The following is a 25,824-nucleotide window of genomic DNA, read 5'->3' as shown; positions in this document are numbered from 1 at the left end:
ATCCATTTCAATTTATGCAAGGGTCACAGCCCGACGAAAGAAAATAGGGAAAACATTAGAAATCGTGTATAAAATACATTTGGTCATTTACAGAAAATAACGAGTCTGAATTGATGAATTATAAATAAGATAGTGCTTATAAGATAATCCATCCTGGTGGTGCTGCGGTTAGGGCAATTGACTAACAATCGAAAGGTTGAGAGTTCAAATTTCAGTCGGAGGTTGACTCAGCCGATCATCCCTTGGGGCCAACGACAAAAATGAGAAGTCAGCAGCAGCCAACCAATGGAGAGTGGCCTCTGCCATGAGAAAGTGGAAATTCCACAGGTGGTTTGAGGTCACCAATGAAGATGAGCAGCATAAAATAGTTCATTTCAATAGGGAGACACTTTGACGTTGACGAACACGTAATATATTCCCTGACTTATCAGCTGCACAGTGTAACATTGTGATGTAAACCAATTATAGGTGCCTCAAATGTCTGTTGTCCAACTTGCATCTGACGTTGTGTTGGGGTCATGAGGCTGAGAGTTGTCATCTTTGACAGTGCATGCCTACACATATGCAGAAACTGAATGATGCTGTTTTCATAGAAATTACAACATGTTCCACTGTTTCAGTTTTAATACATTTTAATCTGTTTGATTTCAGGTTTTGTTTCCCTTATTAAAAAAAACGACTTTAGAACCAATGTAAAAATAACAAAAATAACATATTTTTGCCAAAGAGTAATGTGCAAAAAATATTGGCTAAATTAATGTAATGCAATAAAGTGGAAATGACTATCAATTTTTTTTACAGAAGTGATATTTTATTTGAAGGTATGTTCCTCTAGCAGATGCAATAGCACCCTCTAATTGAGAACATGCAATTGTTCTTCTTCCTGGCACTTTTCCCACTCATGAGGTGGGGGGGGGGTCTCTTCCTTCTTCTTTCTGGTCCTCGATCCTGCCCTGGGCGGTCTCCACATCCACTCTACAGTCCTTTATTTTATGGTTGTTAAAATACCCAAAAATACATGTGTATATTACCAGGTAAGGTCCACTGAGCTATAGAGCTTTTTTCAGAAGCGACCTGGCCACAAATGATAGCTCAACGACGTGGTTTATCACGTGGAAATGCATAGCAGCCAAATACTCTGAATGCATGTTTCCTAATCTGGAGCGAAAAACCGTAAGATACAGAGAAAAGTCCAAACGACCACGGGGAGAACATGCAAACTGCAAGTATACAGGTGTCAGGGTCGGGATCAAACCCACGGCCTCCTACATACCAGGCGATATAGTTAACATCTCGCCACCGTTTTTGAATAGTTGGTAACCGCTTAAAAATAGAAACGGTAAAAACCGGTGACGGTTTCACCGCGCGTCTCGTAATTAAAATAGCAAATACTGTAGCTTTTTAAAAACTGAGAAACGAAGAAAGCTGCCATCGTGTAATAGTGGGCATGCAATGCATAGATACAATCTATACATTGCATGTCATCTGTAGATCATAGATGCGATCTATATATTGCATCACCCGATCACCCGGCCCGGAAGCTGAAAGAGTGGGCAAAGTTTATTAAATTAAATCTCCCGCCCTGTCTCTTTCCACCACGCTGATCAGCAGGTGTGAGAGCACCCACCTCTTCCAAGACGTCTGCCCAGCGTGGAAAAGTAGGCCAAATACCCTTTGGAAGGGCTGTCGAGTAAGAGGCCATTTCGCCTCCAGTGGATCTGAGCAAGTGAGCAATTGCAGCACCGCACGTTTGCGTGATCAAGTTCAAGTTCATTTATTAGGTATAGCCTTGTGCGTCATTCGGCTCTTGAATCGGGTGCAACCGCAACAAACAAAAAACATGAATAAAAAACATTCAAAAGTAAATTTGTAACTGAGTGCAAACAGAAAATCCAAGAAAAGACAGCAAAATATTGCCAGTGGGATGCAAGTAAAACAACCAACAACAACCACAAGACAACTTAGCTGAGACATGGGATAAATATGTTCCACGCGGTGCCATCATGCCCAGGTCTCATGTCACCACTGATGTTAGCCGTTGCCGGAAAATGAACGCAAGTTTGCAAGGTTCATAACGCAGTGCTCCGACCGCTGCGCCACGACTCTCTCGCAAAACCATGACAGTGGCGCCAAGGCTCGTCGAGTTGTACTGTCATAAAGCTCGTGGGCAACCATAAAACCGCATCCGCACAAACATTGGCAGATGTGGATACCTGATGCACATATGACAAATAAAAATTCTCCCAGAAAGGACCGTACAATAGTTAACGACGTAATGCCTGATCCACAAATACAAAGGAGACATCGCAGCGATACACTCCGCTGCTCCTGACGCGATTGTCTGGCTTGACCACCTGAATGTGGAATTGTAGCTGTTGCTCTTAGTCGACATCGGCTGCCATACGAAAGCGACTGTTGCATGTACGTGCCAGCAGTGCCACTTGCTGGTGACACCTGCACATTGCAACTGTGGGTCGAACAACAGCTACTAGAAACAATGAACGGTATTGTTGAGCAATCCTGTTTGCAATACTGTAGTGTCAATCTGTAATGTCAACATATCTAGATGCAACAATAATTAAGTTCAGAGGGAAAAAAGTATAAACAAGATATCGCCACTATAAGTAATCAAATAACTTAAATTGTGATGGAAAGGGCACAGAAAGTTGGTGCAAAATTAAAAAAGAACACAAAGCTATCTTGACACCACGAAAAAGAAGACAATAATTAAAGGAGAGAAATTAGAAAGGTTGAAATTGCCAAATATAAAGATAGAATGTAAATAACGCGATAAAACCGTCAAGGACATGATGAGAACTGAACTCAGAAAACACAACTAAAGTTACTGAAGATGTCAGACTAAATAATGGGAGTGCGATAACAGACAAAAAGGCCATTGGTAATTGGAAAATGACAAATGGTATCTTGAAGAGAGAAAAATGGAACCAGAATAGATGATAGACATACAATAACACAAACTAGTGGGGAATGTTCCGATTTCTACTCAAAGAAAATATTTTTCAAAATCATAGGGTGAACGGTATTTTCTCAAATGAGGAAGCTGAAGTACACCTGAGAAAGTATACACTGCCCTGCGCAGTATGAAAGAATATAAAGCTCCTGGACCAGACAGAATAAGTGTGAATATCATCCTACTGCAACATCTGTCAAAATACCTTCACAGCTCATTGGATTCCTCCGGTCTAAATAAACATTCTGATTCTGAATGTAGCAGGACCAGCTGTTGAAACTAAATTAGCGGACCTATTTTCTATATGTTTACAGATAGGTTAGATACTTTAATTGTGGAATTACGGACAATTATTATTCATTAAAAATTTTCAGACAAAATTGATTTGGAGAATTACAGACCTGTCGCACGTACATAAATTGTTCACAAATATGTTAGGAAACCGGATAATGGAAGTTTAAAAGGACAACCCACTGTGGTAGCAAGCTAGATTTATCTAGGAAAGGCTTTTCCACCATTGACCATATACACACCATTAATCAAATCCTCGAAAGGACACATTAATGTTTAATAGCATTATGGCTGGCTTTTAGAGACTATGAAACGGAATTTGATTTGGTGACAACTTAAGAAGTCATTCAGGCGCTCACCAAAGCATGAATAAAAAAAATGTAGACATCAAACCCACTTAGAAAAGAATGAGTTGCTGCTTTGGGATTGCATGACAAGAGCAGTAAAATAGACATCAAAAGAGCGGTCATGAAGGGAGAAACATTACAAAATACCTTCCAAATATTATATTGGAGAAATAAGGCTTAAAATAAATAGATACAGTTTTAGGCATCTCAGATTTGCTAATGACATTCATTTTAACAAGCATTACAATTTATTATGATTAATCTTTAAAGAACTTCAGGAAGAAAATAAAAGAAACGTGGATTAATTATAAATATGCACAAACTAAACTAGTGTACAAGTTTGGTAAACAATTCTATGTTTGTGTGTGACAATATGTGCAGTAGCTAATTTGCCAATGTCAAGGCTTGGTAGCCACGAGAGGGCTTTAGGAGATAATTTGTGTAGTTTTGACATTTCTCCATTGAAGGAGCGCATTCTACGTGTACAGTGGTTTACTAAATGGTCCATAGTTTGGGTTGCATGGCTACAGTCCCACTGTGGCTTGTGTCTTTTAATGTTTCATTCATGGTAAACAACAAGCATTGAAGGGACACGACTTGAAAACAGAAGAGCACATGCACGTGTGCCTCGGGCAGCTATTGAAGGAATATCGAGATGGAGCAATAAGATCAGCTACGTGCAGGAGTGAGATTCACGGTAGCAGCATCACACCTTGAGGGATGGTGAATGCGTGGGAAGGATTTTATCCAACAGTGAATAGACAATGGCTGATGATATAATTATTTAAACAAAATAATTCAATTCCGGCATGCCCTGATATGTATAGTGTATCTATCACATTAAATATATAGCCCTTTATTCATCTTCAGGGGGCTGAGAGATGTTAACTACCTCGCCTGGTATACAGGTCGTGGGTTTGATCCCGACCCTGACACCTGGATTTTTGGAGTTTGCATGTTCTCCCCGTGGTCACGTGGATTTTTCCCCGGGTCCTCTGGTTTATCGCTCCACATTAAGAATCAACATCATGCGTTTAGAGTGCGTGGCTGCAATTAATTTCCACGTGATAAGTCACTTCGTTGAGCTATCATTTGAGGCCAGGTCGCTTCTGAAAAAGAGCTATACAGTTCAGTGGGCCTTACCTGATAAAATAAAAACTAGTTTTAGTTTTTAGATTAGTTTTGGGAATACTTCACCACGCTGGTCAGTGCAGGTTGGTGAATAGAGGGGTCCCTTAGAACTATTGTTTGCCACTGATCTAAGTCCTGGCCAGGAATCAAGTTCGGCATACCGGGTTCATAGCGCAGTGTTCTATCCACTGCTCCACCACGATAGCCACCACCATCCCCAAGCCATCCCCAACGGAACAAACCCAAGCTGTAAGCACATGCTCGCAGCGCCACTCACTGGGGAAATATGCACATTGTAACTGGGGGTTCGCATCATCAAAAATAAGCACCCTATAACTTCAGAATTTGCAGAACGTTAAAATCAATGGCAAGATATCGAAGTGTAATTTCAACTATTTTTTTTACATGATTTGAACAAACGAACATTATTCTCAGAGAGTATAGAGTGCGACTAGAATTTCACACGGCAAGTCAAAATATAATAATTCATGGAAAGTATTTATCTAGGAATGCCTCAGTAAGTCACACAACTATTATTACAGGAGGGTCTTGCATTGTGATGTGCTTACCTGGTTGTCACTTATCCAAATACTAAAACGGCCCCCTTTCCTGCTTAGCGTAGGTGGTCACAAGAGATCAGGCACATTGAGAGTGATGAAGCTGTAGGCTCTAAGTCCACTTACCTATACTCTTAGTTCTTTCGGTAAAGTCACGTAGGTAAAAAATTTAAATTTAAATTAATAAAAATAAAACAATAAAAATCACGACGTTTCGGAGGCAAAACAAGCTTCCGTCTTCAGGTGAAACCGTCACAGCAAAAAAAAAAACCGTCACAGCAAAATATCTGTACCTTATATAGTGGTTAAGGGGGGGGGAGCCAGGAAGGGCAGCGGGGGTACAGATATTTTGCTGTGACGGTTTCACCTGAAGACGGAAGCTTGTGTTGCCTCCGAAACGTCGTGATTTGTATTGTTTTATTTTTATTAATTTTAATTTCATTTTTTACCTACGTGACTTTACCGAAATAACTAAGAGTATGAATCCTTGCAGTCACGAAAGCTTCAAATCTAGAATCCACTTACCTATCTTACCTGTTCACATGTTTTTGGTAATCAACAAATCTCTGCACTTAAAAAAGGAAACTTGAAACTGATTTAAATTAATAAGTACACACAGTACATAGATACTTTAAATATGCACACTGCATTTTTCTTATTTGAGACTCAAGAACTCAGTATATTGTGGGAATCCAATGGAAAACTTGTTGTGGCGAGGTCAAAATACTGCCTAAAAGAAAAAACTATATGATAAGTGACGTGTTTGGTAATGACCCTTATTCATAGCACCAAAATGGATGTCAATATGTCAAATCAATAAATTGTGTCATGCCACTTCTCCGTCGGATACCATGTTGCGTGCCACAACCATTTTGCAATGTAACGAATGAGTAATGAAAAAGGTGCTTTTTCTGAAATTCTTTTCAGAGGTTTTATATGTATAGATTATTTTGAATGTCTGAAGTCCCTTTAAAAGCTGCATGAAGTGAATGTATTAGCCCCACAATACTGTCAGATATGCATTTTCAAATAGTCTCTTTCCTCATGAATTGATAAAGCAGATTGTGCGCAGTGATCATGTGGCTTCTTGGAGCATTCTGGAAACCTTCAGTGACATTCTAACTCCAATTGCCATTTCACATTTCATGTAATATCCTCACAGTTTTTTTAAACAAGTTATTTTTTTAAGCAATCTTTACATTGCACATTCCCTGTGTATGCCTGTGGTAACACAGCAAGACATTTTAGAAAGTGGCTTATCCAAATTCAAATCTGATGCTGCCTTGTTGCTCTTTCTGTGCAATAATCCCAAACTCATACTGACAAGGCCCTGCTAATGTGATTGCTGAATCACGTGACTGCATGTGTTCTACACTGGAAATGAGATGAGAATTCCAATTTTAACACAAAGTGTATTCAATTGTATTAAAACTATTCCATTAACTTTCTTGGCTGGCCCTCAAAAGCCTATTGATAGGAAGAACAATATATGCTTGTATTATTTTCAATAATATTGTTATTTAGTTGGCAAGATTGTAGCAATGTTTTAATATCACGTACACTTTCCATGTACATACAGAGATGTGTACGTACGTGTATGTCTCACTCTTCTGTCTATCTGAACATCTAAAAAAAATGCAGTTGTTGCAAAAAATCCGTACATTTCCTTATTTCTTTGCACTCAATCGTTGTGATTTGTTCCGTGCAATGGATGGGTGATGAATAGCATGCCACTATTGCTCTCTGTTCACTTACTGTTCACTTACTCGGTTTGGAAATATGCAAAATAATTTCACAAAGTGCCGATTACTTCCGCTAATGTCTCACCCCTACCAATTGCAGGCACTCTTTCTCTTAACTGAAGAGGCAATTCAAAAGTCAGAGGGAAAAATGCGTTCAGGCCAAAAAAACAACCGCGAAGATGCGCACACAAAAACGGTCCGTCTCTGAATATCAGAACACAAGAGGAAGTACGCGATTCTCTGCATGTCAAGGTGACACGTCACGTTACTTACACACGCTCTGCGTAAAGCCTTGCGATGGCCACCAGCTCCTAAACCCATTCTATACATTCTTTTGAAAGCAAAACATTGTAAGGGGCAAATGCTGCTGCTCTTATTCCCGAAATTATCGTGCCAAGTTTTTGCCCAATAGAGGTCACTGTCGAACACGACAACACTGCCCTCTCACATGTGGAAAAAACGAATGCCTGCCATGGAGACATGTTGGCGTTTAAGTTCCGACGCATTTACATACAGTATTTATATATTTTACAATATTCCACGTGTACGATAATAATATACACGTATTTATTTTAATGCATATAATGTAGTGCTGCATTTTAAGTACGGAACTGTATAAGCAACTCTTTTACTCTTTGGTTCATTCGGTAAAATCACGTAGGTATAAAATAAATTAAATCACGACGTTTCGGGCGCAACACAAGCGTCCGTCATCAGGTGGGACAACCACAGCAAGAAACAATTGCTGAAGTGGGCAAAAGGGCATGCCCTTGATTACCTGGGGTAAAGCTGGGGAAAGGCATCCAAGATAACACACAAACATGGATTGTATGTGAATTAGACAATAACACACATATTTATTTATTACATATATAGCGTGGGGATGAAATCAGCGAACATGCCAAAACTGCCCCCGTGATGAGTGAGGAGCAGTTAATAATTAAATCAGCGCACGTAAAGAATTGCTTTCTCTTGCAAGAATGGTTCAATCACAATCCAGGTAATCTACCCATGGATAACACTGGTCAACACACTTTTTCTGGCATAAGGTATTCCAACGGTTTTAATGTAATTTGGGGTGCTGATTCCAAATCTGGCATCAGTTTTTGTCTATCACATCAGGTTGTCGAGATATCAAATATTGCATTTTCAATAAAAACAGCAAATTTATGCTCATATACGAATAGCTAAACAGACATCCATACAAGAATAAGATAAGATACAATATACAATAATAATGAAACAAACATTTAATGAGCCGTAGCACAAAGTTGTGAGAGTGACTGCATATCAATGTGAGTGAATGCATATTACCATGTAAGAATTGAATTGTGAAGATAAGAAAAATATGTACAAAAAGGTCATTCACAATAGTGATGTTACATCTGCATAAACGACCTCTTCTTTGACGATCTCCGATGTACAGCTTGTGGAATGTCTCTCATCAAGGACCAGTAGTATTCTGCCATCATGTCTGAGTCCCATCGGCCTTGGTAACATTCTTCCATAACTTTAATGCCTTGATGAAAGCGTTCACCTTGCTCTTCGCTCACGTGACCCATGTTCTCTGGAAACTGGGCCAAGTGACTATGTAAGTAGTGAACCTTGATGCTCATTCTACATCCAAGTGCTTGGAAACTCAAGAGCAGCTCCTCCACAATCTCTCGATAGTTGTCCGCTTTCCTGTTCCCAAGGAAATTCTGCACCACATCAGAGAATGCATTCCAAGCTCTAGCCTCTGCCGCAGTCATTGTTGTAACAAAGTATGGATCCCTGATGAGTGTTCTTATTTGAGGGCCATCAAATATTCCTGCCTTTTTCTTCTCGGCACTGAGACTTGAAAAGGTTGAACACATATATAGCTGAAGCAGTCTCCAGTGTGATCAAGAGCTTTGACGAATTGCTTCATTAACCCAAGTTTTATGTGCAGTGGGGGAAATACAATTGTATTCCTATCAACCAGAGGCTCATTCTTGATGTTCTTGTCACCAGGTGTCAAACTGATTCTTGGTGGCCAGTTCTTTTTAACCCAGTGTTCTAATGTAGCCCTACTGTCCCAGTAGCACAGGAAACAAGGGTATTTGGTGTGACCTCCTTGCTGACCCAACAGAAAATTAACCATTTTTAAATCAACACAAATTAGCCATCCATGAACGTGGTATTCCAATCTATCCAGAACAATCTTGATGTTGGCATACTCTTCATTCATTTTTACAGTGTCCTATTGGGATTGAACCATATATATTTCTGTTGTGAAGTAACACACATTTCAAACTCCTTTTACTACTGTCAATAAAAAGTCTCCATTCGCTTGAATCATATGCGGGCAGTTCCATATTGAGAAGAAGCCCTTCAACATAATTACAACAAACAAGTTGACCATCTGAATGGAAGTACTTTCGCAGTGCTGCTTCTCTGTTACGATAAAAGGAGACACTAGTGCCAGGTCTGAGTAGTCCTTTCTCTTGCAGCCTGGAAGCCAACAATTCAGCAGACTGCTTTGGCAAATACAAATCTCTTACAAGATCATTCAATTCAGGCTGACTAAACAGAGACATTTTATCACAATCTGCATCAGATGGCGTATATTCGATCTGAGCATCATCATCATCATCTGTAGAAGCAGGTAAACTGAGGGATTCAACATCAAATCTCTGGTAGCTCAGTAAATACAGGCACAGGTATTTCCTCACAGTGCTCAACTGGTCGTCTGGCAGATGGGATATCTGGGTATTGTAAGTGTTGTTTGTTTTTCTTATTGAAACCTTTTACATTGACAAGGCAGAAGTAGCAGTTATCCAAATGGTTTGTCGGTTCTCTACAAACCATTGGCACACCAAACTTCAGCTTAGCATTCTTTCCTTTAGACCATGATCGCAAAGTTTCAACACAGGTTTTACACACTTTGTGGGGAGCCCAATTTTTGTCTTGGTCTCCAAGTCGTACTTTAAAGTAGGCAAGATATTGATGTTGCGCCTTTGATCCTGCAAAGTGAAGCTGCCACAGATGTAGCAGAAGATATCTGGGTCATTACTGCATTTCCTCCCTTCGGATGTTGTAGCCATTGTTAGATCACACCCTGCAGAATAAAAATATTAAATAAATGTGGATATCTACATAAAATGATATTATAAACACACTATCCTAAAAATACAGCACCATATTTTAACACTAAAGCAGTCACTGACTCGCAACAACTTGCAATCATAAGTGACAGAGTTAATTTCGGGTAAAATCAATGAAAATTAGGTATGCCGATAGCATAAAAATGATGTGATAGAGCAAATCTGAGATCAGATTTGAAATCAGCACCCTAAAATTAGTCTAAAACAGCTGCAAAAGTCCAGGCCAGAATTTTTTTTTTGTTGACCAGTGTAATCGAGAGTTAGCTGGACTGAATTAATTGTAAGTTCACTGTGAGTGGTTCCCACAATGCACTGTGTGACTCACACACTGCCCTATGAACCCAGCCACCTAAGTTTGATTCCCGACCACAGCTGACATTGGTAACAAGTGATATCGATATCTGAACCGGTCCTGGGTGCCCCTTCACCAACCCGCACTGACCAGCATGGTGAAGTCTGGCCAAACAACCCCCATGGCCAACATGTGGATTAACAAAGGACTATTACTTTGTTGTATTTGAAAGTGAAATTTATAAACAAAGTACAGCTTCTATGTATGTTGAACTTCTTAAGCACAGTTGGCTAAAGTGTGTATAACTACATTATTGCTTTCATGATGTCAATTCATTTCAAACAGTGGCTTGCAGCGAGTACAATAGCTTGTAGTGTAATATGCACGCAGAATAATAAAGTCAAAGCAAAGCCCTCGTGCCCTGTCACCACGTGACAGCTCCACACCGCAACCTTTAAAATAGCACCGAGCAGCGTTTGTATTGCATTAACCTTTCTATTAATGGTAAATGCAGAGAAATATATTTTATTTTAAACTCATTTTGACTTATGATAAGAGTCAAACTTTGAAATGTATCGCCATTCCAATTAAAAATTGAGCAATGCACATATGCCCTGAGCCAGAGATTTCACATTTCTATGGAAGGAGCCAGTCTGTTCAAATTGACAACCACTTTTGAGTTTACACAAAGTGTTACTCATTTTATCGACTTCAGAGACATGATAAATGGAGTTGACCACTCCAAATTAGGATGTTGTTTTTATTTTCAACCTTCCAATTGACAGCTGCGAGAATTTAAAATATTTAGTTTGACAGCCATGTCAAGAGGCACCAGAAGTGGGTATGTGATAATGCCTGACGATGACTGTTCAATCCCATGCGGTGATGCACTGCAAGAGCTCTGAGTCAACTATCGTTCATTCCACGACGCCGATGAGCAAAATTGTAAGATCATTGAGGAAGAGACCAAAACAAACAAAATGAATTCCATGAAAATGTGTATTATTTAAGCGCAAAAATGTTTTTAGTGGCATCTATAATTATTTATGCAATACAGTAAAACTCAACGCTCAGCAACAGCCACATAAAACAACCACATAAAAGTGAAACAAGATTGCATCGTGTCGTGAATACAACATGTACACCCCAATATCAAGTGGCCAATGTAATGGTATTTGAGGAAACTCAATTTTCATCGATATACGATGGGGAAAATGTAAAGATTCCCCACGGAACACAAGCCCCCACGATTCATCCAATGTGTTTTCTTCCGTCGAGAATGTGCTTTCCACAAATGTGGGTAGGGCATAGCGTTTGCTATGATTCATGGTCTGCTCTTCTGTCATATGGAAATGTGTATTTTGGCCTCCAGGGCCCACTCTGCACTCGAGTCAAAACTTGGAGCAAAGTTTTCATGTGCCTGCAGCACCAAGAAAGTTGATTCATCAACACATGAATGCTGTTTTACCCTGTGGATTAACAATTCCTGGATGGCATAAATCAACAGCAAAGACCGTGAGAGCTGGAGAGACTTGGGGAGGCCTTCATTCTGCAGTGGAATAATCGTGGCTGATGCAGATGGGATACCAGCTTAGCACCGAAAATAAAAAATAAAAATATACAAAGCCGACACAGTGGCCATGATGGTTCCTCCCTTCATATCAAAGAAGTCACGTGTCTTATGTCAAAGTATAAAGTTGTTGCCTCACTGACATAATACAATAACATATTTCTGGAAAATACCAGTTTTCTTGTTCACTTTTACAAAGAGGAAATATTGTGAGTCAGCTCAATATATCTTGATTTGAAGCTTTCGTGACTGCAGGAATCCATACTCTTTGGTTCTTTCGGTAAAGTCACGTGATATATTATTTTAAATTTTATTTTTCTACCTACGTGACTTTACCGAAAGATCCAAAGAGCCTAATATATGTAAATGCCAGTTGATGTGAGGGTTTGGGTGGCCGGTGATATGAGGCTGGGTAGAGAATGAAATTCATTGTGGAATTCCTCTTGTGTAAAGAATAGAATGTGGATAGGCATCCATACCAGGTGTTTTGGGTTAGATTGTGTAAATATATGAATGTGTCGTTAAACCCGCCACCACCCGACACAACCAACTAGTAAGAGTTGTCACGTAATCTGGCTGTCGCCTGATGAAGCTGGTTGTAATTACTGGCGAAACGTCGTACTCAGATTGTAAATGTTGTGGCTTGGCTCTCCAACACACCGGTGTGCTGTACTAGTGACGAATTGGCATGTTCTGTTTACGTGACAACCCTTCCTAGTTGGCTGTGTCGAGTCGTGGCGGGTTTTAACGACACATTTATTTATTTACGCGATCTCACCCAAAAAAACTCTATTATGGATGATATTGGTCGCGAAAGCCTCCTACGTGTTCAAGTGGATAGGCATATCGAAGACAGAGAATGAAGGCATGTGAATATGTTTGTCTCCTGCACTGAATGTGTGAATATGGCTGTATGCAATGCCAGCCACAGGACAGTAACATGTTAACTACACACTCCTCAACCTCATCAATGTTTACACCATTGGAACCTCATTTGCCAGTAAAACATATGATAATTGTTTTTTTACCCTTCTATCTGGCAATAAAACTGACACCTTTTTTACAAGGAGTCATGTTTGCATAGACCACAATACCTGCAGTCATAATGCAAACAAAAACCATAACTCTGATAATGTATGCACTGTCCTTGAAGTTGATTTGTCCACACCCGAGACAGCTTTCCTTAGAGCCTCGACGCCAAAAGGCGTCATCTGGTCCAACCCATGTGAGACTAGGCTCTAAGGAAAGCTGTCTCGGGTGTGGACCAATCAACTTCAGGGACAGTGCATACATTATCAAGAGTTATGTTTTTTGTTTGCATTATGACTGCAGGTATTGTGGTCCATGTAAACATGACTCCTTGTAAAAAAGGTGTCAGTTTTGTTGCCAGATAGAAGGGTAAAAAAACAATTATCTCATCAATGTTCACAAGTCAGGCCAAGTATAAAAGTAGCAGAGCCACTGACAACCGACTTGGTCGGCGACGCCACCACGCCAATCTGATTGGAAGGCATCGGAGCACTCAAGTGAGATTGGTGCAAAGGGAAGATGCGGAAAGATGAAAATAATTAATAAATTTCATAACAATCACCGCTGAAAAAGAAAAAAGGGGATTGGAAGAAACAGGAGAACCTGCTAGAAAGGGGGGGGGGGGGTACAGGACATATAAGGGGACCAAGAGAGAGCTCGGGGCGCATTATGGAGTGAAAGCCTCTATAGAGTATGGCCTCGATGTGTTTGCACGTTATCTGCGAATAAACCATAAAGTTGAGCTATACTTACCTCGTCCGAAGTCCTTTTCACACGTGTATTTAGCAAAGGTCAGGTATTGCGTTAAGGCCAAGAAGCATCCATAATGGAGTGGGGTTTTTTTGGGTTAGATAACGTAAATATATAAAAGTGTCGTTAAACCCGCCACCACCCGATACAGCTAACTACTAAGGGGTTGTCACGTAAACAGAACGTAACCCCTTACTGGTTGGCTGTGTCAGGTGGTGGCGGGTTTAACGGCACACGTATATATTTACGCGATCTAACCCAAAAAAAACCTCTATTACGGATCATATTGGTCGTGAAAGCCTCCTACGTGTTAAACTGCCAAGAAGCATATTGGTTCCAAGCCTCAAGAAGAGCAACTCTGCATTTTTACGACAGAGAGAATTGCTGAAGTTGGACCAGAGACCATGCCGGAGAGGCTGTGTTTCTTGTACATGAACATTGGATGTGAACATTTTCGTGACTAGTTTAGTGTGACCAGCAATGGCAACACTTCTCAGGCGTTCCCCAAGTCTCTGAGTTTCACCAATGCGCATTGCAGGACATAGTGTGCATTAGATACAGTACAGCATATCGGTTGCACAATATTATACACGTGACCAAGTGTCGCATGTGAACATGTTCCCTTGGCCCCGACATAAAGGTGGGACCGTTAATGTGTCCAATTTTTACGGTGGCAGTGTCTTGTTCCAAGCCCTTTCTAACCAGAGGGCATGCAAAGGTTACGTGGACAGCAGGAGGAATATGGGGGGGGGGGGGGGGGGGTGTTGATTTGGAACGTGTCCTCAGTTGTTAAAGTCAAAGAGTGAGACGCTGAGAGGCAGGAGTAAACATATAAATTTCCTATGGCGTGTGCCGGTCTCTCCAAGACAGCCAATTGTTGACTTCCCACGAAGTGTTGCTAAATTTGTCTCTGCTCAATGGATGGACTGAGTTGACCCTCAAACTGGGATGTTAACCTGCGACTACTTGCCCCCAGAATCGAGCACCCTGACCGTGCTACCAGTGACGACGTTTAGAACTGTGTATTCTAAATGAGCCAGATTGGTTTCATACTTCATTAGATTTTATCGACTGTTGCGCGAACACGAACAAAAAATGTTTGCTCGGAGAGAACAATAATTGTATTGAGCATGCACCGTCTCAGTAAGTCATCATGCAATGTGTGTCTGGCTTTACAAACTATGTAAGGACCTTTGATTTAAAACCTTCGTGACTGAGGGAATTCATATTCTTGGTTCTTTCGGTAAAGTCACGTATTTAGAAAATAAAAATAAAATGAAAATAATAAAATAATAAAACAATTATAATAGAAGCAAAAAACCCACGACGTTTCGATCGCAACACAAGCAGTCTTCATCAGGCGATGAAGACCGTTTTTTGCTTTGATTTTCAATGTATTATTTTAAATTTTATTATTTTTATTCTCTATCTACGTGACTTTACCGAAAAAACCAAGCATATGTAAGGACCTCTAAAGATCAATCTGCAGTGATGAACACTGCCGTGCACAGCAATATAATACAACACGCCACTCTGCTCATACCAAATCCTAATTACCAACCAAGAACAAACTCCAGTAATACGAGAACTGCAAGAACACTCACTGCACAATACAGATAGCATAACATTGGTCGGTCTTCATTTGCAGCGTCTACATCATTAAGGTGCAGCACTGAAATTGCTTGCTCCGCAGCCTTATTGGAGGCCTTAAGTTCACAGCAACTTTCAAGGGAGTATAGCTTTACTTCATCAATTATTCTCATTCGCACTGCCTCATAGCAAGAAAAAAATATAGATCCGGCTCTCAACACAGCCATTTGCAGACACTTTGGCAATTGTATATGTTTCTTCTATATGGCTGTGCTTGTACACCTCTTCCTTAGAATGCATCTGAATTCAATCAGCATTAACCTCTGTATAACATCGCTGCCGCTCAGATGACAGCTTGCTGAGGATAATTAGAAGGGTAAAGAACCAATTATCATATTTTTACTGGCAAATGAGGTCCCCATAGCTTGCTGAGGAGTTTCTTGATATTTGTTTCTATTTAAAATCCTCAAAAGGTGACTCACGGAATAAGCTTAGAGGGTGCCCTTCAAATGGCAAAATTTGCAAAATGAGTATAAACAAAATATATATTCAAATAATTCTAACACGATCGAGTACATGGTCTGGCCGAGATGCACGATCGCGAAACTTGTTCGACTCCCCCACCCCCTTCCCCCTCTTTTCCATTCTCTTCCCCATGCGTTCGGTCCAGAGGCGTAGCTAGGGGGGCGTGCAGGGGGGTACATATGTCCCCGGGCGCCAAGGTAAAGGGGCGCCAAAATTAGGCTTACAACGTTACATTATAACTTATTGCGGCGGGCGCGGCAGCCTGAAACTACTGCACAAATCTACACCTCAACCTAAAAGTTTATATATCACGCCACACACAGCCTACATGTCATGTAATTACATTTTGGTATGTGATTAAACGGGGGGGGGGGCGCCAATTTTATAGTTCGTCCCCGGGCGCAAAATATCCTAGCTACGCCACTGGTTCGGTCCGTTACTTTATTCGCGTTGACCTTTGTATGTTACGCTTAGGCATCACACACCCACAGCCTCCTCCCTCTGACACATCCCTCCGACTGGCTCCACCAGGCCATACCCTCAATCAACACGCACACTCACCGATTAAAGTATCACCCCCCACGAATCACCCAACCTCCTCCCGCAACACACACGCCCAACCTCCCTCAGTTGCCTCCCCCACAGCACTCCTCAAATCATCCGCCCCTCCACTCTTGTCTCTCCCACTTAGAACGTTCGCCCCCCTGCGTGAGACCCTAACTCGCTTCCTCTTGGTTCTTTCGGTAAAGTCACGTAGAAGGGAAGTAACAAAATAATAAAAATAAAACATAATAAAATAATAATAAAATATATACTAATAATAAATTAATTATTATGTGTTTTTATTATTATTTTGTTACTTCCCTTCTACGTGACTTTACCGAAAGAACCAAGAGGATGAATCCCTGCAGTCACGAAAGCTTTAAATCGAAACCTAACTCGCTTGTTGGTGTTGCTTCATTACTCTTTAGCCCTCGCGTTCCGCCCCCCACCCGACCCCATCCGACCGTACTCTGTACCTTACCATGGGTTTTATTTTTCAATCAAGACACTCCAGGTAAATAAAAAAAAGTGCTTGACTCACAATCAAAAGGTTTACACGCTTAAATCCCATCAACCTTCAGGGTCAATGAAAGCAAGTGCAGGGACTTCTCTACTTAGCTGGTAGTAACGTTGGGTTGCTCGGTCAATGGCCAGGGTCAACGGCGGCGTGGTGTATTCCGCAAATATGCCCGACTGTGAGGGCGGGCACAAGCCGGGGTGAGTAGGTTAAACGTTGAGTTTTATAAGGGCACCACGGGGTGACCAGCCCCTCCCCACCCAGCCCCACCCCTCCCACCCCCCACCCAGCCCCACCCTCCCCACCCAGGCCCTCCCCACCCTCCCCACCCAGCCCCTCCCCATCCTCCCCTCCCCATCCAGCCCCTCCCTCCCCACCCAGGCCCTCCCCACCCTCCCCTCTCCACCCAGCCCCACCCCTCCCATTTTTGGATGCACGACGGACGGAGGGACAGAATAATCCCCTGTGGGCTGGTGTAACCAGGAGGTTACTACCAGTAAAAACGTTATATACAACACGTTCATTAAGCAAGTCAAGATATCTCTTTGATGTAAAAAATAAAATCTGCTTCAAACCACATCAGAGTATTCCGCTGCACATTCGCAGCATTTAACCCACACCGACTTTTAAGATACACGAAAGGGCTCACCGCCTTCACCTGGCTTTCGAGTGACACTGAGATTCGCTCCTCGACTTAGAGTCTCACAGTAATGTATGTCTGTGAAGTATTGTGCACATAAATGTTATGATTATCATTATTGTTGTTGTACCTAGGGTAGTTATTAAAAGTCGACCGGGCTGGAAACAACGGAGTGAAGAAGCAGACATAAGAAGGTTGGAGTGCTTTTGGAAAACTGAATTTGAAAATAAGAAACCAAAAATGTGCCTCAATAAATATGGGTTTCAAACGTGTTGTATTACCTGCGAAAACATACGGATCAGAAACATGGACATGGGCAAATAAAAGTTAGCAAAAGCTGAAAGGTAAGCAATAAAGCATGAATTACACAGAGAGTGAAAGAGCAACACGTAGTGAGACAACATCATACGGAGGTTAGAGACAATAAATGTACTGTTATGAACAGCGAGCTTGGGCAGGATACGCTGCTGTGAGGGATAATGGCCAGTGGTTGAGATCAATGGCGGATTGGCAGTCAAATGACGGCACAAGCCTGAGAGGTTCGTTTGGGTACAGGAGCTAGTTAGATTGTTACGTCACGAAATAATGATAAATAGTGACAGCCTTTATCCAGCAGAGAAATAATCATGGTTCATGATGATGATGATATTGTTATGGTCAGATCTAAATGCTAACATGTTTTTTTTTTATTTCATTTTATTTTAGAAGTTTTGAAAGGGTGCAAAACATTTAAACTCATGTTGTGATTTTTTTATTTTTTTACAAGTGGAAATTGTCACGTGGACAAAATCTGTTTTCAAAATATGTTGGTGAGGAATTTAAGATAAAGGATCAAAATTAAAAGCCTCAATTCATGCATGGAATGAGACAACGTCTCAACCAACTGCAATTGCAATATTTTGGGATCCAAGAGCGTTTTCAGTCTCATGATGATGATGAAAAGATGTGAAATAGAACAGAGCCCGTGACTGACTTCATTAAGGAGGTGCTGTAGATATGTAATGTCTATATATACTTCCAGGAGCCACCGCATGTCAATTCCAAGAACACAGGATATTGTTTTCTTCTACAGGAAGGTTAAATATGAGGCTGTAAGACATTATCTTGGTGTCTGGTAGTAAACATCTATCAATATCATAAAATTGAAAATTGTATCTTCAAATTATATTTTATTGCCTAAAACCTAAGCCTTTTAGATTTCTCCAAAAGGCACTCCCAATTCAGAGGCGCTGACTTTTCTCACTTCAGTCTTGTGTTTGTGAAATGGACATATTTATGATTTTACCAAATGCATTCTAATATTTAAAATTATGCAGTATCCATACTTGAGAACTTTTATAAATCCATGTCTGCAACAATTTCAATAAGAATGAATGAAAATCAACTTTAGTACCAACATCTTTGAGGATTATGAATATTCTACAAAAGGCTGTGATGCAGACAGCAATGCAATGTGACTTGTCTCAAGTTGTTTAGTCGGCTTGTTGTACATGACTGTGGTTTTCATTATTTATTTTGAGCCCAACTTTGCAGCCTTATTTAATAAGTTCTGAAATCATTTCATGTAATTCACTCCATTGGTGATTATGATGAACAAATCTGAGATGTTAATATATTGACCATTATTGCTCATACCTACAAAACTCTAATTTAATTCCAAAAAATGGGTGATTTACGTGAAGGTGTGTAAAAAAAAGCAGAGATGGGAGGTTGAACTATAATTTTGGCATTGGAGTAAAGGATTAGATAAGTCAGTATCTAATTGAGTTTGCAGTCAAAAAGAATACTCAAAATAATGTTTAGTTTTATAGGCATTCATATAAATTGCATCGCACAACGCTTTACAATTTGTAGTGCACGGTGGAGCGAGGAACCACAGACAAGCAGAAAAGCAACCAGGCAGTGAGTCAGTGCCAACAATGTCCCAAGCTCTGCAGTCCTCTATTTAATAAGCTATTTTCAGCCAATTCATAAGGGTCTATACATATGGGAGGAAACCAGAGCACCCGAAAAAAACCCCTTTTTAACCAAAGTGGTAAAAATAAAAGTGTAATTTACTTAAATCTAATGCATTAACCGCATATTGTCAGTGCCATCTCTGTCCTCAGCGAAGTCGGCACAGGAAGTGATCACAGGCTGGTGCCAAGCCAACGAGAACACAAATGCAAAACAACATTAACAATTGTCGGCCATGAGGTAGCAACGTTTAGATATCCATTGCACATTGTTACAAATACACACGAAGTTTATCACGTACCTCAAAGAGAATACTAGGTTGATAAAAAAAAAACAATTGCGGCACTAGGTTACTTGGAATTCAAAAATTAACCAGTTAATTACGATTGTTTCCAATATCATAATTATCATCATATCCTGTCTAATCAGTTTAGAGCCCACTCACTACACTGAACAGTTACTTTACCTCCAAACTGTCCGAATAAGACATCATAAAGATTACTGCATTGGCGAAATTTGGCATGGAAAGATGCTGAATGTAACACAAATGCAAGATTTTGTCATAAAGATTACTGCATTGGCGAAATTTGGCATGGAAAGATGCTGAATGTAACACAAATGCAAGATTTTGTCATGTTTGAGGGGGATAAATTGAGAAGAAGCAATTTGTCCCAAATTACCATAAACGTTTTTAACATGGCATACAAATTGTGGCATATCTGAAGCTGCATAGCTTTCCCTTTGGAATTGTAGAGCCACTGAAAGTGGAGTGAAATAATATTTTGTGAGTCATAGTTTACGGAATAGGGAGTTTGAAAACAAGATTTAGATTCAGCACAAAACACTTGATACACATATGTCATACAACACCACACAACCTGTACCAATGCTGTTTAAACTTAAATAGAACTGAACAGCAACATTTGCATACTTTTTATATTCACGATTGTTCTTCGAAAAGTATTTCCTCTTAAATATGTTAATGACTTGAGGATCACAGATTTCCTTTGGGCCTTGAAAAAATAAAATGTAGAAAAAAATCATCTCCCACTGGGTCCTGCTCAGAAAGGTTCAAAAGGGGTTTCAATTTGTGTACGGCTGATGGTAAGGTCAATTTCTGACACTCCTGCAAGTCATTGTGGTTCATTCCAATAATCAATGTAGCCCCAGTCAGCCCTTTGCCAAATGTCAGTCGGTGAGTGCATGTCCGCCGGACTGCATTAGAGTGCATTGACTAATCACGCCTTTTTAGACATTTGAACGACCCTGTTCAATATTAGCCTTCTCACCGTGTATCTGAGTTGATTTCACAGGGATGAAAGGGTTTACCTTTGAATTATGCTCACAAAGTACAATTCCACAGAAAATACGAATGAACTCTACAAATCAACTTAAAAAAAACACACAAGTGAATTCTATATACAGCTTATAATGCAAAGGACCCCAGAGAGAAAAAATACATAAGCTCATACCTATCTTCGTCGATCTTATCTCGTTGAATCAAGTGTATAACATTTATAATAATTTTCCGTATTAACTTTAAACTAAAGAATATTCATAGAAATGTTAATATGTACAGTTGAAAAAAAAACACTTAAGCTTAACATCTTATTTCCCAGACTCCTTTGCAAGGTGGCAGCAGTACATTAGCGACACAGTAAACATAGCCAAATATAAATATACAACAAATAAGGATAACAGTAAATATAGCCAAATATAAATATACAACAAATAAAGCAGTACATCGATATTTTTTTCTCATTTTATTTAGGCCTTTGGTTATGAGAACCGCACCAATTTACTCAATGTCCATGCACTTGCTTCTCCAATTCAAATGTTTCAAATGATCTTCAATGGTCACTTTGAATAACTTTGACTCCTCTTTTAATATGCATGTTGCTTTCTCCATATAATCGTTTACGGGCCTGTTGTGACTTTGTAAATGCTTTTTCTACTATTTCTAAATACATTTTATGTAGTACTTGTTTGTGAGTGCTTGGATGGCTGCATAAATCTCCACACAGTAAAATGGTGCATCAATCTACAGAAACCAGGCATAATGGTATTTTATATTCACTTCGTGTTTTCTATCATCTGATAGCATGCTTGTGGTCGATGATGGACAAACCATGCTTGTAGCAAGCTTGCTCATGTTGTTGGATGGCCTCTAAATGTTCCATTATTTTATTCCCAACGCAAAGTGCTTATTTACTGTACTTGCTATAACAGACTAATAGGTATGTTATTCTTAAAGACCAGTTTTATCGGCATTTTTATAAATAATGATTCAGGTATTTAATTTACGTGTAAATTATTTTGTAAATAGGCCTTGCTAATTTTCTTCCAAATAACTCGTCTTAGTTCTTTGGTGATGTCAACGGTTATAACATTCAGTCCAAGAGCTAAAACCACCCCCATAGTCACACTGTGACGGGGCAGTGTTTACTTCTTCAACTATGACGTGAACTTCCTCCACTTCAACTGAAAAGGGGTCGACTCCTGGAATATCCTCTCAACAAAATCACTCCACTAATTTTAAATGTCAATCTCTATCATGCGCCATCGTGCCATCTTTGACCTGAAGGGCTACCATTTGTGAATTTCCAATTTACTGACTTTTTGCTTATATATATGCTTCCACTGCTTGCAATGGCATCTTCAACCATGTTTGTGTCGTGGTACAAGATTTATATTCTCATTATTTGCTCATCTTTTAAATATATTTGTGTAATCAACAATTTTTTAGCCATGTCCATCTATTTTTATATATTTTTTCAACTAAAAGTGGTTGTTATAACATTATCTTACGTGGAACGTAGCACTTAATTGTTGCATTAGTAAAACAGTTGAAGTAAAGTTATTAATATTGGGGGAATATTGTATATAACTGTATTGTAGATGTCGATATTTCGATACATTTCTAACAATATCATTATAAACAGTTAACATAATTGGATTTTGAAATAATGAAAATTATTATATTTAAAATGTTAACTTTGTGAAATGCAATATTCCGTTATGAGTTAATGCTAAATAGAATACAAGTATGAGCTAAAATACAAGCTCTCAAAGCCAAACTTGAATAACTAGAATTCAGTGTAAGCCGGACGGTTATTTGAAATAAGTATATAGAGATTTTGCTTTTTTATGGAATTCAGTAAACCCATCGACACTGCCGCCATCCACATGCTTGGCTTGGTCAATCCCTCTTGTTTTACATTTAACTTTATAGTAATTTTACAAATATATAAAAATAGGATACTCAAGCATGTCAGAACAATTTATTCAGCATTTTTCACCCAGTGAGCCTCAGCCTCCACCGCTGCGTCATCGTGATGGCGAGTGACTCAGATTAAACTGTACAGTACATACTCTTTGGTTCTTTCGGTAAAGTCACGTAGGTAGAAAAATAATAGATCACGACGTTTCGATCCCAACACAAGCAATCGTCATCAGGTGGGACAACCACAGCAAGAAAAAACTGCTGATGTTTATATTGCCATGGCGTATTAAAAACATTTCTAAGAGGCCGTCCATAAATGACGTCACGCACCTGGGGGGGGCAGATATTCGTGACGATATGTCACGGGGGGGGGGTGAGAAATGTGACGTCACATCAAACTGCGCAACTTTAAATAAATATAGAATTGTTATAACAACACTAATTGTTATAACAACACTCCTATAACATCAGAGTGTAGCGCCACATTAAACGCGCACTACAATGGCAATCGTTTAAAGCGATTTGAAGCATGCTTTATTTTGGTGGGGGTGGGCAGAGCTTTGTGACGTCATATTTGAGGAAGGGGGGGTCTGACTTTTTGTGACGCCGTGTGAAGAAGGAGGGGGGGTCAAAAATCGTCCAAAATCGCGTGACGTCATTTATGGACGGCCCCGAACACACGCCTCGTTTTTGACGACCGCGGCAATCCGTGCCGACACTGTGCTAACAAGAGGTGGGGCGAGAGAGGGACCGTTCCCGCAGCAGTCTGCCTCGGCCCCTTCTGATGCCACCGAGTTTCAGAACAAAGCCTCCGAGCTTCCTTCCCAAACTAAACTACACGCTTAGGCCCAGGCTGACCCTGTATACTAGCACTGAGGGCACAGGTTCAATATGCTAACCAGGTGAGTGATTTCGATTTAAAGCTTTCGTGACTGCAGGGATTCATCTTCTTGGTTCTTTCGGTAAAGTCACGTAGAAGGGAAATAATAAAATAATAAAAATAAACCATAACATTTTATTTTATTATAATAAAAATAAAACATAACATTTTAATATTTGTATTATTTTATTATTTCCCTTCTACGTGACTTTATTATGTTTTATTTTTATTATTTTATTATTTCCCTTCTACGTGACGTTACCGAAAGAACCAGGTGAGTGATATCACTGTCTTGGAATAACTCCCAACGATCAAGGGATTTCCCTGATTGTGAAAGCCCAATTACACCCTTTTCCACGTCTCACAGATACATTCTAGATACATATTACAAAGCTGAATTTCACTTTTTCAAACAGTAACACATTTGGATGTTTTTCTTACCCTCATTAGTTTTTTTTCTAATAACCCACCTTTTCGAAAGTGAATAGATGAACCCGCTCTCAAAATACTTTCTCAGTCATCAATTAATTTATTTTAAAGTGTGAGTCATTGTCGAGGCCACAAACAACATCACCCCGGAGTGGCATAGTATCCAATTTCACATCATAATTGGTCACTCATTTCATAAGCCTCATTTTGCAGGATCAAACCCACCAAACTTAGACTCCCACAGTTTAAGTTCCGAAATGGAAAACACCACACGAATGCATACTGCATCAAATTGTTCCTCTTCAACTACCCCAAGCTGCTCTTAGTGTTTCCAAGGCACCTTACAAACATAAGAACGTGTATTTTCTTCGTGTCTGGATGCAGAAAATCTATATGGCCGCATGATTCATCACTTTAACCGAGCGTGCGCAACCTCGGCTTCCCCATCATCAGAAATCTGTCTTCTTAACCTCACATCTGGCCATTCCTTTTCCAAGTATCAGCATACATTCTTGCAGATTTATGATGCCACCGTGAGGTTGTCAAACCTGAAGGAATGGATCGATGGTTGGATGCTGACCTTGCACACGCGGCTTTGCAAGATGTACAATGCAACTGATCTGGAACACACTTGGCTCTATAATGGGACAGGAGGTGGATATGTTCATGCAGGCGTGGAATCCCCCTTTTAATAATTATGCTACATGGGGTTAGGTGGCAATGCCAGGCTATTCACTATAGTAAATAGGATACTACTAATGTTTTTACTTTACCAGGTAAGACCCACTGAGCTACATAGCTCTTTTTCAGAAGCGACCTGGCCACAAATGATAGCTCAACAAAGTGGCTTATCGTGTGGGAAATTTATAGGAGCCAAATATTCTAAACGTGTGTTGATTCTAAATGTCAATGTCTGCTCATTACGCTCGGGTGTCAGATAATATGTTCATGGTTGTGGGGGTTCACGGTGTTGTTGTTGTATTAGACCTGATATTCTTATTCATATTGCATCCCAACGTTTCTCTATTTATATCACTGACGTGTCATGTCAGCTTGCCTCTTTTTGGTTCTCCCCCTCCCTCCACTCTTCCCTTTTATTAAAAAACGACAGACGTGGCAAAAATGTTTGCTAAAAATGTGGTTCCACGTTGAAAGTAACATTTTACAAAATACAAGTCTCGCCAAATACACACAACACCCACCAGTTAAAACCTACACATTTGTAAGACCATTTAGTTTTCCTCAATATAATCTTATAAAATTTGCTTATCATTTTGTAACTTGTAAGGAAATGTGTAGATGATCCAAAATGAATGAAATTTCAGTATAACGTTGTGCTGCTATTTGGGTCCCACGGTGGTGAGATGTTAACTACGTTGTCTGGTATACAGCAGGTCGTGGGTTCGATCCAACCCTGATGCCTGTATATTTCGAGTTTGCATCTTCTCCCCATGATCGTGTATATTTTCTGGTTCTTCCGGTTTTTCCCTCCACATTTAGAATCAACATGCGTTTAGAGTATTTGGATGCTATACATCTCCACATGATAAGCGACTTCGTTGAGCTATCATTTGTGGTCAGGTGGCTTCTGAAAAAGAGCTCTTTAGCTCAGTGGGCCTTACCTGGTTTAAAATAAATATCTATAGTAACAAATGCATCATATCGAAAACTGTTCCGATTGAACAAAGGGTTGCCCGTGCCCTTTATGGTACAGGG

The 25,824-nt window shown here is 40.0% G+C and overlaps 1 protein-coding gene across 1 annotated transcript in view; it reads right to left on the bottom strand.

Moving 5' to 3' along the window:
- The window catches only part of LOC133346429 (immunoglobulin superfamily DCC subclass member 4-like), a 346,604-nt gene that overhangs the window by 269,912 nt on the left and 50,868 nt on the right, over positions 1 to 25,824 (bottom strand). The window lies entirely within an intron of this gene.

Source organism: Lethenteron reissneri, chromosome 24, assembly GCF_015708825.2.
Source record: "Lethenteron reissneri isolate LAM-NWPU_2019-01 chromosome 24, ASM1570882v1, whole genome shotgun sequence".
NCBI classification, from domain to species: domain Eukaryota; kingdom Metazoa; phylum Chordata; class Hyperoartia; order Petromyzontiformes; family Petromyzontidae; genus Lethenteron; species Lethenteron reissneri.
The sequence above is the reverse complement of the archived record's forward strand: the minus strand, read 5'-3'. Positions and strand labels throughout refer to the sequence as shown.